At 39.4% G+C, this 17425-nt stretch overlaps 1 protein-coding gene across 4 annotated transcripts in view; it reads right to left on the reverse strand.

The window, feature by feature from the left end:
• Positions 1 to 17425, reverse strand: part of ANKIB1 (ankyrin repeat and IBR domain containing 1) — a 94765-nt gene that overhangs the window by 59992 nt on the left and 17348 nt on the right. The gene's annotated exons all lie outside the window — the stretch shown is intronic.

The following is a 17425-nucleotide window of genomic DNA, read 5'->3' on the forward strand; positions in this document are numbered from 1 at the left end:
GACCACTTTCATCTTAACCTCACCAGTGCCGTCAGGGCCGTTTGAGAAGGAGAGCGGTGGCCTTGGTGGGCTCCATTTTTGTCCATTTTCCTATAAAACTCTGCTAAGGCACCCCTTATTCTGGAGTTTCTGTGTCCTACCTTTGGATGTCATTGTGTGAGATTAACAATGACACTGCTGAATCAACTGACTGAACATGCTAAACGTGTTGCCCATGTTCTCCTGTGAACAGTTACCTAATAAGCAACAGAATTAAGCTGCCAAAAGTTTCTCATGATGATAATAACAAAGTGGGCATTTATCTAAAAGCAAATGCACACCCTTCTCATGTTTAGTTATATACACAAGCCAAAGCTCAGATTCTTAAATCACAGTAAGGATTCTGCAGCATTTTATATCTTTCATCCCTGTATTTTAAAATACAAACATGCAGATGAAGAGTCGTAGAATAGTTAGGGTTGGAAAGGACCTTAAGATCATCTAGTTCCAACCCCTCTGCCATGGGCAGGGACACCTCACACTAAACCATGTCACCCAAGGCTCTGTCCAATCTGGACTTGAACAGTGCCAGGAATGGAAAATTCACAACTTCCCTGGGAAACGCATTCCAGTGCCTCACCACCCTCACGGTAAAGAACTTCTTCCTTATATCCAATCTAAACTTCCCCTCTTTAAGTTTGAACCCATTACCCCTTGTCCTATCACTACAGTCCCTAATGAAGAGTACATCCCCAGCATCCCTACAGGCCCCCTTCAGACACTGGAAGGCTGCTAGGAGGTCTCCACACAGCCTTCCCTTCTCCAGGCTGAACAGCCTCAACTTTCTCAGCCTGTTTTCATATGGGAGGTGCTCCAGTGCCCTGATCATCCTCGTGGCCCTCCTCTGGACTTCTTCCAACAGTTCCATGTCCTTTTTATGTTGAGGACACCAGAATTGCACACAATACTCCAAGTGAGGTCTCATGAGAGCAGAGTAGAGGGGCAGGATCACCTCCTTCGACCTGCTGGTCACGCTCCTTTTGATGCAGCCCAGGGTATGATTGACTTTATATTCCTCAAGAAAGCCACTGCATGTTCACATTACCTGTCACAGCTGTAGTTTTATGTGTTTTCAGACACAGACTACATTGCTCTAAATATTGAATAGTTTCAAGCTTTAGTGAAAGACTGTACAAACCCAAGAAAAACTCTACACTCTTTTCAATCAACCAGCAGTTCACATTACCTTCAGCAGATGGGATCTCAAAACTAACTTGAAAGAATGACTTTCAGTAAAGTTCGTTAATGAAAATAGTTTATGGTATATTATCTTTCAAAACCTATTGACCACCAATATTTCTTGAGGCTATAAAATAGATTAGACAAGAACAAGGGCCTGAAAAATATGTTCCTAGAAATCAATAATGAAGATCCCACTAGTGCGCATAACAAGAAGAAAAATACAAAACCTTCTTCCATCATGTGAAATTAGGTGTCCTGGGTTTAGCAGTAGCAGTCAGTTTTTCTCCTTCTTAGTTGCTGGTGCAGCGTTGTTTTGACTTTCAGCCTGGGAACAGTGCTGATAACGCTGATGGCTTTAGTTGTTGCTAAGTCATGTTTACTCTGACCAAGGACTTTGTGCGTCTCATGCTCTGCCAGGGAGGAGGGGAGGCTGGGAGGAAGCAGAGACAGGACACCTGACCCAAACTAGCTGAAGAGGTATTCCATACCACAGCACGTCATGCCCGGGGAGGTAACTGGGAGTTACCCGCAAGGGCACAGGCTCTCTTTTGGGGTTGGACTCATTTCAGCAGATGGTATCGTATTCTCTTCATTATTTTCTCTTATCATTACTATTATTGGTGGTAGCAACAGTGATTTGTGTTATACCTTAGTTACTGGACTGTTCTTATCTGAACCCATGGGAGCTACATTCTTTCGATTCTCCTCTCCATCCCTCTGGGAGTGGGGGGGGGGGGGGGCAGAAGGAAAGAAAGAGGCGGGAAGGAAAGAAAGAGGAAGGAAGGTGGGGAGTGAGTGAACAAACTGTGTGGCTGGGTTTAAACCATGATAGAAGGTTACAGCACGAGCTGCCATGCACTTAATTCTGGAGTACACGGGTAGCTTGTGTCAGCTGCAGAACATGCTGCCTCTTGCCCAAAATGGAAACATCAAACTTGAGGGAGGGTGTTGAGAGTATAAGGAGATACAATGGCGCCTTGAGGCAGTCTGAGAGGAAGCTGGGGCATGGTGGCACTGGTGAGATTTTGAAGATTAGATCTGAATGGATTAAGGCAGGGTACTGGAAATGCATAGGAGAAATGAGGGTCTCTCATCTTCTCAGAGGAGAAATGGGTCTTTTATGCCTTGGAAATTTGGTGGACCATGCTCTAGTTTTCTTTTCTGAATTAGCCATTAAACATGCCAGCAGAAATACAGAAAGACAGGGGAGAAGCTGCCTCTGTGCTCTGGCTGTGAGAGTTGGCTCCCAGCCTGTTTGGAATTCCAGAAGAAACCAAGATGTGAAAGCTCCTGCCTCTCTCAAGCTGCCATGGCTCATGAGTGCCCTGCTGAAAAACATTCAAGATCTGCCCATTTGCAGTCTTCAGTTCTCTTCAGCTAAGAGACCAATTACATCTACCACCAAAGGAGCTTCTACTTTGACTGAAGGAGAAAAAGGACAAAATATGAGCTAATGCAACAAACATCTGGATCTCAAAATGGCTGAAAGAGGTCCAGTCTGCCTCTTTTTGTGATTTTTTTTTTCTTTTCCATTAAGAGCTTCCAACCCATTACGTGTGCTCCGAGGACAGGAAACTAATAAGGCCAATGCTGGAACCAGGCAGTGATTCAGAGAAAAGAAACTGGGTTTGCTCTTTCAAACTTTTGTTTTTGAAGGTGAGGAGCATGAAATACAGGTGTTTCTTCATAAAGCGGGGGAAATGGGTGGCAGGGAAGTGGCCTGGAAGGTCCAGCCAGTCCAGCCCCGGAAAGCTCCTGAGGGCTGCTTTAGCAACTTAGGTTGCCATAAAGCAGTTTCACCAGCTCCCAGGCTCATATGGGTAGTGTGCAGCGGCAGCGTCACTGGTCTTGTTCTGCTGTTCGTATAAATCCTTACGCTATTTTTTTAACATGCCTTATCATAAAAATATCATAGTGAAATAAAAATGACAATATTAAAATGAGAATTTTCAAGTGTTTTATAGCAATAAAATAAAACTTGTATAGAATTTCACAGGACAAAGACAAGATATTTTTTGGCAGGCAGACCTATTCACTGAATTTTCAAGTTCTGCGATGACAGAAGCGTTATGTCATAACCTTTACCATAACCTCATGACATCTATAATAACCACAAATATCACAAACTTTTACACCAAGCAATACAGCAAAAACTAAATGCAATATTTGCTAATTATATCCCGTATTATTTCAGAATTCCAAACATTATCTCATTCAAAATCAGAAAAGGTGTTTCTACTATTGTAAGTCTACTACTGAAAAATAGAAGTTCCAGCTTAAACAAAAATACAAAATACTGGTTATACAACCTACCTTTTAAAGTCTAAGGAAAGATTGTCATAAAATCAGTTAGGGACATCACACTTTTCTGCTTTGGCAATGAACAGTAAAACTTCTGCAAGCTTATTAGCAACACTGCTAAAAGCAACACTTTGATATCATAGCTTTATAAATATTTAACAAAGAGACAACCACTCTCACAGGAGCTTAAGACTGAGTACAAGATGAAAAAAGGCTGGGTACAGAAAGACATGGGTAAAGCAAGGTAACAATGAGATTTTCAGAGCAGTTGCACCAGCTGTCCAATTACTATTTTTTCCCTGAGCACCATCACAGAAGTGAGTTTGAAGAAGGACAACTGTAATGTTAACAGGATTTTAGAAGGAGTTCCTCCTTTGAAATACTGCCACAGTGCTTCCTGGAAATTTATAATGAATGATAAAATATTGTATGAGTGGGATCAGGTAAGTATTTTTAAAACATCCTGCTCCTAACACTCCTTTAGGAAGCACATATTGAACACACAAGTCTTTCATGAGATTATGTACCTCTCAATTTACATTTGAAATGCTTTAATACTGAAGCAGAATTTCTCACTGAATATAGCACTAGCACGTGATCGCACAGCAGCTGTTCTATATCTTGGGAGCATGAAGAAAAGGGAGACATACTGTACTACACTGTACTGCTTAGGAAAGCTATAAAAATCAGTAAAAAATATACTCAGGTTTAACTATGAGAAGAAAATGCTATCTATTTCCTGCACCAAAAAAATCTATTGTCTATATAATGAGCAAAGGTCAGCAATGGATCTAATCATCATCTGCAACCATTATTTTACAATATAACACTGTGTGTACATCCACAGTTTAACCTTGAAAGGGCTGAATATATTTTGCAGCTTAGAAGAAGGTGTACTCCTTATTTGAAAAGCAGTTTTTCATGTAGACATTACTGTGGAATAGCTGAATGAGCCAAGCTCAAAGAAATAAGACTTTGCATAGTCTCTCACAATTAAAAATATTATTAAAATAAAATAGAATACATTATTGACCTAAATTAGTGTACATTACATGGTTTCTACATCCTTGGAAAGACAAGTGATAATGAATTGCTTTCACTAAAAGGATAAAGAAAAAAGATACCAGAACTGCTTGTTTTTCAAAAGTACCTGGCTTTTGCTAAAAGCATCTTCTGTTTCAAGCAGTTAGCTCAAAAGGTAACTATTTTATTTGTTTTGGATACTGCAATTGAACAGCTCATTTTTAAAAGATGAGTTTTTAAAATATTTACTACAGAGTCTGTCCTACATTATGAATCATAATTTATTGCAGAAGAGAATCATGAACAGCTTTGTGGTTTAGGAGAATGCCTAGTAACCTGGTATACTGAGGAGCAGAGTCATGTCATGTTGGTAATTTTAATCCTTGCTACCAGGATGGACTAACACAAATGAAGCAAGTCAAAAGTTATGTTCAAGAACTCTCAGGATACCAAGCCCTCTCCCAAACACAGCTGAAAAAAGCCCTCGTTAGTACTCTTCTGCCCTTGACCACTCCCCTCTCTGCAAAGTAAAGAGCACCACAGAGATGAAGATTGCCAAGAGACCAAAACTAAAAATGAAACATTCAAATGTGCGTACATACTTTATGTACAGCTGGGAGAGATGCCGAGAATTATGATGTATCAGAAAAAGTTAGGCTAAAGCTAATTTTTACCTGTTTACAGTAAAGATTAAAGATTTGCCAAATTTTAATTAATGGGCTCTTGCTGGATACCTGCATCTGGAGGAAGATGTCTTCAAAGCTTTATGTAACAAATGCACTAGCAAAGCTTGAGATACAAGTTATGGAGAAGTAGTTGTGGAGACACTTTGCTTTGGTTTGTTTGGGTTTGGTGTTTGTTTGGTTTATTTAAAAAAACAGTAATATTCTAAAGTTTGTGCCAAAACTTTGGAGGCCATCAACAGGAAATGATGAAAGCACTTCTGCGACTTTAAACCTCTGAGTGGAACTTAAACATTGTCAAATTCAGTGTTACATTTTACAAGTCAAAGTACAGCCGAAAAAACCAACTTGATATGCCAGCATCTCACCCTTTGTAGAATGATCATTAATGTAACCCTGTTTCAAATACCAAGGTTGAAACGTAGCAATACTATTGAGAGTTGATTTGAATAAAACATAGTGTAGGGTAATGAGAGAATTAATTATTTCTTCATTTATATGTTTACAGGATAGAGAGTCTAGCAACTTATGTTACAATCTTTTTATGCTAGCACAAGTTCCAGAAGAGTAGAAGGCTTAAAGTTACTGCTCAACTTGGTAATTTGAGACTTTGGCTTACTGACTCAGGCAAAGACTTCCATCCAGGTGGAATATTTTCTTTCCGACACACTTCTTTCATAACTCCCGTTTGTGGAGAAAAAAAAAAAAGGATTTTAAGAATGGCTTTGGTTGTCCTTGCATTGATACAGGGATTCAACAGGGGCAGCTGCAGCACAGACTAGAAGCAGTTATCAGTACAAGGAAAAAATTCTGCATAGATGTAGTTAAAGTAATTGCTACATTAATTTTAATGGTGTTGTTTACAGTACTTGCATTCATCATCTAAATGAAATGTGGTAAATCCACTGTGGGGTAGGTACATACACAGATGGCAGGAGAGACAAGATACTGTGCAGCCAAATCAAAGGCATACTGTGATAGACAAAGACAACATCCCCCCAGATAGGGAAAAAGAAAACAACCAAACAGCAGCACAAGTTAAACGGAGCATCTGTTTGGGTGCATTTTATCTTTTTTTAATTGTTAGGGAGCAGCAATTCAGTAAGAGAGAAGTATCATTCTATAATCATGCACTGCAATATCCAGCAGTCTTACCTGTAATTGAAGATTGTTTTGTATTCATTCCAGGTCACCATGTTTTTAGAAAATGATTTAAAAAATAACAAACCCCTCAAAGTTCTCTGAAGTCCAGATAATACTTTGGAATTGCTCCTAACGCAACCGCCTGTTAAGGCCTTAATAATCTGATTTAATTTGTGGCATCTTAGTTCCTGATACAAGAGAGATTCTTCTTAAGAAACTTTTTAGGCGCCAGTCATAAAACACAGCAGAACTCTCTTAGGGCTTAGCTCTTCACTCTTCAGGTTAAGTAGACTAACCAAATGTAAAACAATCTGTACCTACTGTAATACTGACATTACCACCCTAAGACCTTCTCTATCTAGATCAGAAGGCAAAGAGGCATGAAAAGAAACGTTTGACATTTCAGATTAAGTCAAGCTAACTACAGATATACTTGATAGTTCTGGCATTTTAATCTCAATCACACTGTTTGTTGTACTGAAAAAGCTCACTATAGTCTGCTCCACTGACCAAAGATACAATACACTTTTGATACAGTGCATAGAACACTGCTAGTTCAATGAACATCTATAAAAGTGACTTTTCTACCACAGGTCAATGCTGACAGCACCACTGTTTCATCAAGCAAAAGCGAACAAATATCACCCAGTCCCTATATAAAGAAGTACCAGCAGCTGATGACTCACAGAACAGATAGCACCAGTGATAAGCTAAAGAACATGAACCACAGGCTGGAAATGCTCTTAACCAGTGCAATGTCTCTCATGTTGGCAGCATGAAAACCCCTGTTCAGGTAGCGCAATGCTTCTCTGGTTTCTCCTTACCCTTACACACACGTGGCCAGCGTGTCAGCTGGGATGGAAGCCTCTTCGCAAAAAAGACTCAAAACCACTTTGTTTAAGATAAGCAACAACCCAGCTCAGTTCAGTTAAAGACAAATGTGTGTCCCCTCCAAAATCAGTTTCAACAGACAAAAAGAACACAGTGAAAGCACTACCTAGATTTACAAGGTAATGGTTTACAAATAACAGGCAGATTGGATAAACAGACTGATACTGTATATGGAGCAAAAAATCTGAAGAAATCCTATCAGACTGAACTGCTTAGAAAAATAGAGGGTAAAGCAACCAGTAGTGGAGAGCACTGCCAGGACATGAAGCAGGAATGAATGCAGCAATGCAAACAGCTACAGGAGTATGACTGACCAACCTAAATAGGGCACAATGCTCCCTGACCCTAGCCTTGACTGAGTCCAAGATGTATTTTTCAAGCATGTTTGCTCAACTTAACACAGTTTAAAAGCCATGTTAAGATTCAGGTAAACAAGTTTGAAACTGCACTGCAGCCTAAAGCCAACCCTCCAGAAAGCCTCTGGTAGATTGCGACCAGCCAGAAGCTTCTGTGTTAACCTCATTTTCAGTGCTGTTGCACTGATAAAATTGAAAACAAAACTTTTTGCCTGCCAAGGCATATCCACAGAAAGCAAAAATCAAGAGAATGGCAACGCAGACCTGACACCAAACACACTCCTCCATGGTAAAATCTGAAAATCACTTCCACATTTAGAAACCTGTCCTGGGTTCAGCAGTAGCAGTCATTTTTTTCTCCTTCTTAGTAGCTGGTGCAGCACTGCGTTTTTGACTTTCGGCCTGGGAACAGCACTGATAACACTGATGTTTAGTCTGACCAAGGACTTTGCGAGTCTCATGCTCTGCCAGAAGGAGGGGAAGCCAGGAGGAAGCAGAGACAGGATACCTGATCCAAATTAGCCAAAGGGGTATTCCATACCACAGCACCTCATGCCTGGGTTGTAACTGGGAGTTACCCAGAAGGGCACTCACTGCTCAGTCGGACTCATTTTGGTGGGTGGTGAGCAGTTGTATTCTACTCCCTTGTTATTTCCCTTATCATTATTATTAATGGTGGTAGCAGCAGTGGTTTGTGTTATACCTTAGTTACTGGACTGCTCTTATCTCAACCAGTGGGAGTTACATTCTTTTGATTCTCCTCCGCATCCCTCCAGGGGAGAGGGGGCTGGGGGGTGGGGAGCAGACTGTGTGGCTGACTTGCCAACAAGGTTTAAAACCACAAAACCTTAGGATGCTCCTGAAGGAGAAGTGTCTCAGTCTGACGAAGTTTTTTCACAGGAAAGAGTATCAGTTGCTAGGGTCACACTGTCATGGGATCTTATAAATATGAAAAGGACTACATGGTGGATCTTTAAAAGTAAGGATAGCTAGTACACAAGGTCAGCCAACTGCAGGACTGTACATAGTAAGCATTGTTCCACCACTTTCTAAAAGCATATGGCTGCATTTAGAAATAATATCTGACGTCAACGCATTTCAACACAAAACCTACTGGTTTTATAAGAAAGTGTACTTTTAATAAGGTAAAAAGGTGAGCAAACAAACTAACCTAGATTTTTCATGTAGAATCTCCCAACATATGATGCTGTATTTCAGATTGTCAGAGGAAAACAACAAGCACGGTATCCTACCACCGGCTCCTGACTCGTAACTACACTACTGAGAGGACCAGTGCTCTAGCTGTAGACTGCTGATAGGCTGCAGGTTGCACATTCTGAATAAACTAGGCAACACTTTGCTGTAGTTTTATTATCCAAATAACTGGAAGTACTGAATACATTCAAGGAATGTGGATTGCATGCAGAATTCCCTATTTTTACTTAAGCAAGCTATTCTTTAGACAGTGTCAGACTACATCTCTACTTGGTGCATTATAATTATTTCATAAATATATATGGGATGAAACTTTGTAAAATATACCCCACTTATGCTAAAGAAGTATCCTTTTCTGTGCTATTCAAGTGAAAGGTGACATAAAGCAGATTAAACTGTCAGAGACAGATGACGAATAATGTTCAAAAAAAGCACTGAACTAGAAACAAACACGCATATACTTTTATTGTTTCCTGGAAGCATTCTTACGTGCTGCTTTTCTTTCTGTAAATCTAAGAGACAATGTGACCTCACTGATCTTTCACAGAAATCTTGATTTTTTTTTTTTTTAGATGAATGAACAAATCAATTTCCTTTTTTAAAAAAGGTAATTTAACTGGCCAGCATTTCTTCAAAGCAACATTCATTTAAGGTCTAAACACAGACTGTGGGACATCACTGCGTGTCTAAAATGAGATGGATTCCCACAACAAAATAAGTTTTCTACACAGTACTTCACAAGCATTTTACAACATTTCTGGGACAACTTCAGGAACAATTTAACTCTTTCTAACCCAAGAGGTATACACCCTGATTGTTCCCAGAATCTTGAGTCAACATTGGTAAGAATGAGCCATTTGGGTAACTGCAGTGACAAGAATCAACACTTGCACCTTACATATGCCAGAAAATCAACAGAATTGCAACTGCTGCATTTCTGGTAGGTATAGGTATAAAACATTTAATATACCTACTGCCAAATGGCGAAAGATAAACTGGACCTAATCTAACCTTAATTTACACAAACATGGAACTTAAAGGCATATTTTTAACTTTGGCCAGAACACCTCTGCTGAAATACTGATCTGCTTTTCCCATTGCAAACAAACTGTTTGATCATTTACATAAAGGCTGTGGATAACAAAATTTAATTATAGCATGTCACTTACAGTTTGTATTTATGGAAGATTATTCTTGACTCTAGTATAATTACAATGAAACACAACCTTATTGCATTGTAATGATTTTTGGCTTCACAATAAGTATCAAGCCAAAGAAAACACACAGAGAGAATAAAGCTTACTGAAAAAATCCAAAACCTGAGCTTGAATCACAGAATCGCAGAATGGTTTGGGTTGGAAGGGACCTTGAAGCTCACTCAGTTCCAACTCCTCCTGCCACAGACAGGGACACCTTCCACTAGCCCAGGTTGCTCAAAGCCACATCCAACACCACCAGGGATGGGGCAGCCACAGTTCCCCTGGGCAACCTGTTTCAATGTCTTACCACCTTTACCACAAAACAGTATCTTCCTTATGTCCAATCCAAATCTACTATCTTTCAGTGTAAAACCGTTGTCCTTTCTCTTAACACTACAGGTCCTGGTAAAAGTCTGTCTCTCTTTCTTGCAAAGTCCCCTTTAAATACTGAAACACTGCAGCAAGGTCACCACGAAGCCTCCTCTGCTCCAGGCTGAACAAACCCAACTCTCCCAGCCTGTCTCACAGCCCTCTAACCATTTTTTGTGGCCCTTCTCTGGACATGCTCTAACAGGACCATGTCCCTTTTATGTTGGGGGCCCCAGAGCTGAATGCAGTACTCCAGGGGAGGTTACACCAGAGGAAAGCAGAGCAGAAAGGAAGAATCACCACCCTCAACCTGGCCTTGCAGTTCTCCTATTAGATCTTCTATCCATTCTCCTATTAATATAATCAACATACCTAGTGACTGATGTGGACACTAATACAACATAAATAATTGCAGTTCTTTGTAGAATACTAGTACTGACCTTTCCTATGTAAAGCAAGGAAGAGAGCAAAGAGAAATTCAAGTTACCAGAGACCATCATTTTGCAAAATCTGTCCCATTTGGCTTCAAAATTGCATGAAATGGAACAGAGTACGCAGGCTTAATGTTACAAAGATTTTCAAGAAAATGTCTGAAGAAAGAAGTATTCTGCTTTACCCAAGTAATAAAATCTTTGTAACTGAGATCTTCAGCTATTTACCTGAAGCTTCCACAAGAAGTACCTGTACAGACACTGGGATCATAAAACAGCTCATGGTGCTTGATGGTTAGTGGAACTTTCACTATGATCACATCCATGGGTCATGCTGAAGCTAGACAGAGAAGACAGTAACAACAGTAATGCCATTTCGTTTCTCCTACGTTCTCACTATTCCTGCTGGCAACCAGATAAGGCAGTGGAAAAAGAGCAGCAGGAGTAACAAGCCTGGCGGGATTGCCAGGGGCAAGAAAATTGCAGGAAACAAGGGAGAGCAGTTTGCAGTAGTCAGTGGGTGGAAAGTAAAGCAGAAAGGAGAAAGGACAAAGCAAAACCTTCAGCATCCACGGGCAATTGTCATGCAAGCTAAATAAGGCACAACTAGTAGGTGTTCATTTAAACTAAAGGACATACTAATAAAGGGCCTACACAAGTAGGTGGACTGTGGTTCTCCTGACCAAATAATGCCTTATCTGGTATTTTTTATTTCTAGGAAATGATGGAGACTGTTAAGTCTCTTACATTGATTTTTCTTTTCTTGAGACTTTCTCAAACAGTGTGTACCAATGCTACTTGCCCATACAATGCTCCAGTCAGCACAATGAAGCTTCCTTCAGAAACAAAGAGAAGCATAAGCAAGCAATTAATATTACTACTCTTCCTGACATCCAAGCTTAAGAAAAATGTATGTTACAATGAGCTTTAAAATTAATATCTACTTTAAAAGTCTGAGCCATAAATAAAGCAAGCACATGTTTTATGATAGAAAGAAAATAATTTTTAATTTCACATTTTCTATGTTCTTTTCACAGCTAATATTGCTGAGAAGTCTGTGTGTATCAATCAGGGAATTTTCGCTCCCTCCTGCCTGGCATACGGTTCAGCTCCCATGCCCAAAGAGTATTAGTGAACATAGACCTACTTGTCTTTTAATCATTATTTTAAAAGTTCTGCTACATTTGTCTGTTACGGTCTTCCTTAAACAGCAAAACTTTGATGTACATCCCATTCTTCATATTCTAAACCCCAACATTCAGGTCACCAGATTCTTACATCTTGTTCCTGCTGGAACATTTCACTATTGCATCCACTGTTTCAATTTCTTATTACACATGAAAACAAAAAACTCTTTGTTCATGCAGAAATGTGTCATAATAAGAAAAGAGCATCTGTGCTCCAACAAATCCATTGGCATCTGTACTGGTTAAGGCTAACCAGTTTGCAGTAGGGTTTCATTTGAAATCGTCACAGTACTGTTGCAGAAAGATAGGAATGGTTTTGTTTTGTTGGCTTAGCACACAGGCGACATCATACCACACTTCACTAACCAGCCCATATAATCAAATTATTCTTCCTTCAGACAAAGTATTTTGAAAATTTTCTTTGTCCCCAGTGCAGTAATTTAACAGCAACTTCCCCAAGTCTGGATTACACAACATCAAAACATCTCTTTGGACACCATCCTGCAGTTGTGCTAAAAGCTAAAAGAAGGCACACAAGAAGCTGTTCAAAGGTATCTTGGGCAAGACACAATATCAACCAAATTTGATAACCTGAAACCATTATATCAAAGGAATGTGTGATATAAGTAAATGGTTACCTGATACAGCAAAAGATAAAGATGCAGAGTGACAGTTTCTGGATGAAAACTATGACCCAAATTCATGAAGGAATCTATGATTTTTCACAGAAGAAAGAGAGCAGCTTTTGGGTACTGAGAAATGAAGGATCCTTGATGACAATAAGGGCTCCTATCCCTGTGCTTGCAGGACTGACATTTAAGCAATCAGAAAAGATCAGGATGGTGCTGAACTTCTGGCAGCGTCTCATTTATCCACAGGAATTCTCTGGATGTAACACCAGAATGAGTTTAAAAAATTTTGAAGACCTACAGGAGTTGCAACTCCTGTTTTATTTACCTTCTTAATGCATGCTAAAGAAAAACTTTTTTCCTAGATTGCAACCTCAGAAATTGATATAATCCATTATCTTTTCTCCTACCAGTCAGTCCTATTTACTAAAGCAAGAACTGTAAAAAGCTTAGACAATGAACAATCTGCTAAGGGAAGAAATTTCTTTAGTCCAGCAACTAAGTGATTGAACTTGCTCCGAAATTGAAATCCTTCATTGCTCATCTTTACTCACAAAGGGGCTTACTGTTTGATTCCATAGCATCCAGTACTTCAAAAATCATAACAGATTCTTGAAGCCAGTGTGTTCTTGAGATAGCAGGTTCAATTGATATTCAGTATGTAAACCTGAAAAATGACCTGACTTCTACAGCAGACCAAGAAGGTAAAAACTTTAAATAAGCTTTGTAGCTACATTAAAAATTACCGTAGGTCTCACAAAGCCTGTTAAGAGTCCTTTGCTGTTTCAGAAGGTATTTCAGACTGACTAGAAAGAAACCAAGTGTTGAGTCTCAAAAATAAAGGCAAACTTTGCTTAGGATTAAATATCCAAAATTCTAAATGGAAGAAAAACTAGTTTATTCCTACCTTGAAGGGATATCCCTAACAGCAATTCTATTTCAAAATATTACCTTAAAGAATGCTGAAGATGATTTTTCATTATATATACTCAAATGTTATTAATGACAGCTAGATTACTTCTTCAAGTCTAACAATCTCATTTACCACTTCTACTGTTTATATGTCAATGTTTTATTAACACAGTTTATTGTGTACTTTCATGAAATGGAATTATAGCTAATTTGCAGCAAAATTTCCATTGGTTTTAGACTTCACAGGTACAAAATCAAACAGATAGATAATATATAACTTTAGTTCTTAAAAAAGCTTGCTCTTACCAATATATGCATTCCCCCCCCTTTTGTTTTCAAAGCTTATTATGACAATGGCACACTGAATCAGATGCTTCTCATCTAATACCTTGTCCAGAGAACTGCAAACAGAGTATACCAATGAAAAATAACTGGGCAAGCATGAACTGATGATTTTCCACAACACTCTCTCACTCTTTGGCAATTTACCACTTGATGCATTCTTGAGCCAGATGTGCTGTTTCTATATCAATAATCTCATTTTTTCTTCCATTAATTTGTTCAAAAACTCCCTGATCTATGGGAAATTTTAACAGCCACAGTATTCTCATATTTCACAGCTTAACTATTCACTGTGAAGAAACACCTGTTCTTAATGTGCCACTTGCTAAATTTCATTTTCACTGTATATGAGAACTGAAAGGTAGAGAGCAAAAATGTTACCTATTTACTCCCCCTGATTTTAGAGACCACTGTCATATCACGTTTTACAAGCGATTACCCTTCATACCAATCTTCTACTCTTTTACACATTGATTAACCTTAATTCTCAAGGAATGGTTTCAGTGCAACTTTTAGGATCCATTCTGCTTTTTCGGATCTATTTCCAGTGCCATTAACACCTTTTTGAGTTAGGAGATGAGGAGCTATGTACAACATGCAAAATGCATGGATTTACATGGTTGTGGCAGGGTCTCTACTCTTTCAATATCTGATTTACTTTTTGGACTGGTACTAAGAACTAAGCTGATTTTCTTCAGTTTTTATTATAACCTCAAGCTAATGTAAACCTTTCACCTTTAGCCATACTGAGTTTCATATGCTATTCCCATTGCATCTCATAAAATTATTTTGCAGTTGACACTGTGTAGCACTGTCTAGAGGCTATCATCTTCTTACTTACCATCTCTTCCAGATCATTTATTTTCCATTAAACAGCAGAGGTCCTAGCACTGATCTATTTGGGATTCGATCAACAACCTTCAACCACTGTGAAAAATATCTCTTTATCTCTACCCATTTCCTACCTTTAACCAGTGACTTCTGCATGCAACAGACCCTGCCTCTTTCCCAAATCATGTGAAGAATTTGTGAAGTGCCCTTTGAAAATCCAAGCAGATTACATTAAATGCATTTTCCCTGATAACTAAGTCTGAGAAACCAGACTTTCCCTTACAATGCTATGTGGACTGTTCCTCAGAACATCACATTTATCTACGCATCTGCTAATTTAGTCCATTATTACATAATTTCTGCTAATATTTCAGTCACAACAGGCACTAGGCTTATGCATCTGTTGTTCCACAGGCCTGCCTCAGATTCTTTTAAATTAAAACTCCATTATGTTAATTCACCTCCAGTAATACAATACAAAGTTAGTTCTTAAGAGAGAGATTAAACATGACAAAATGCAGGGTTTTGGCACAGTTTTAATTATCAAAAAGTGTACTAAAGAAAACCATATTTGCATTGAGAAAAATAACCTGAAACAGAGTCTCCAAAGCTTTTCCAGAAGATTCAACACAGATTGACAGTTCCGAGATCAGATGTACAAAATTAGACCCTGGCTCTCATCACCAAGTACATGTACATAAGTACATCTCACTTTGGCAAATGATACTTGGTAAAGGGATGGTGTCTATGCTAATCTCCTTTTACCTTGCTCATTTTAGTCAAAATGCAGGAAATATGTAAAACATATCTAGAATATTTTTTTACATAAAGATAGAGGAGTGATATCCTAGCTTTTAAGAACACTGAATTATTTTAGACTTCCCTCCCCATTTTCTCCTAAAAGACCTCTCTCACTGAAAGACGCTGATTTATCAAGGAATGACTGTAGCCAGATGCTGCAAAAGAGAGAGGAAAGCATAAACGGTCTTGCGTGTTTTTTCTCCTACCCTGATAACGTTTATGGTATCACATACACAGACCTTGCTTCTCCTTACTCCTCTCTTCTTCATAGCAACAAGAAATAAAAGGAAACTTGTCACACCAAACTGCCTCTCTCTACACAATTCTCCTGCACCCATGTTCTCCTGTAGTCTGTAAGCCTTGTTACTCTTATTACTGTTCTTCTCCAGTTCATGCTTGCTGGGAAAGAACAAGAAGACATCTCCTCACAGAAAACACTTAAATAGTCAAAGCATACCTGAAAAATTTCACTTCCCCATGTGAAGGAGAAAATTCCTCATCCAGAAACAGATTTAATCATTCAACACTGATTATATAGTCTAATACTAATCAGGAAGTTCTTTACTTTAAACCAGAACACTGCCATCTAAAAAAAAGGGAATAATTATAAAAAGATTCAGATTGTAATTTGACTGTTATGCTGGACTGCCGTAGAACCGGATCATCTGAGGTACGAGATTTAAGCCTGTTCAATAGCAGATTGCGAACAGTCATGTAATGGCCCCCAGCTCAGCAAAATCCTTTGGCTTGCTATCCAATAGCCACATCATCTCAAGCCTTGTTCACTAATTCAACTTTGTATACTGCTCAAGCTTTTGCAGGTTGTTTGGTTTTTTTTTTTTTGCTGGAAAGCTGCTGCCTTACCTCTTTTTATAGTCAGTTACTGTGCCAGCAAGCATGTGTTCTGAAAAGCGGCATTTTACTAGACTTACATACTCTTTCTTTCTAGTACTGCTTGCCCATGAGTCCATTTAGTATCGAAAGATATCAAGCGGAGTTAGAGCAGCCTTGGCTGTGTTCATCACTGACTCTGTTCCTTCCATGTCTGCTCCATACAGTTCCCAGGGTTAGAAGAAAAGAATGACTGGCAGTGCTGCAAACATAGCTAGTTCACCATTGACTGGGTACTTCTGGTTAGGTAAGGCAACAGTTAGTAGCTGTGTCTATTATTTGGTGCTACATTAGAGAGAGGTCCTGCAAAACAGAAAGATCCAGGTTGTCCTCCTAACTTGGGAGGTATCAGTGACACTGCACAGCAGGTTCTTAGCCAGTGCTATTTCTGAACACTGTTCACAAAGTCACAGAGGACGCCTGCATATGGGTTTTCCCCGCCGTGGTGATGCTGCTGTGACTAGGACACGTATCCCTGTCCTGCTACCTCCATAGCTAGGCATGCCTCCACAAATATGGGAAGACTCACTTTGATGTCTGCCAAACCTGGCTGCAAAGCTGTGACAGCAGACACCCAGCCGAAAAAGACACGTGGCCACCTGAGACTATGCAATGCAGCCTGCTTACGTAAAAGAGCAGACTTACTGCTCTTGAACAAGTCACCATGTCTCTACTTCAGCTTGACAAGCCCATTCATTGTCCTCTGAGTAGTAAAGCTGCTCTTAAGCAGCCTGACCTACCACAAGGAAAGGTTCAATTACTGATCCAGCATTTGCTAGGTACTGGTAGAACTTGCATCTGGCTGCCTGAAAGTGAGACAGAAATCCACCGGTGTAAGGTCCAAGAATACAGAGTTTGTCAGAAGAATCCCATTGCCAGTTTGATTGCACACATCTGTGGGAGCAAAAGCAAGCAGTGGTAGATGAGACAAAAGCTGGGGAACAAACTGTATTACCTTGAGAAGCTCACAAAGTTGTAATGCTCAGGAACCACGTGGTGA

This window comes from Neopsephotus bourkii, unplaced genomic scaffold (assembly GCF_033783945.1).
Source record: "Neopsephotus bourkii isolate Nb327-2 ecotype Australia unplaced genomic scaffold, CSIRO-AGI_Nbou_v1 NB_479, whole genome shotgun sequence".
NCBI lineage: Eukaryota > Metazoa > Chordata > Aves > Psittaciformes > Psittacidae > Neopsephotus > Neopsephotus bourkii.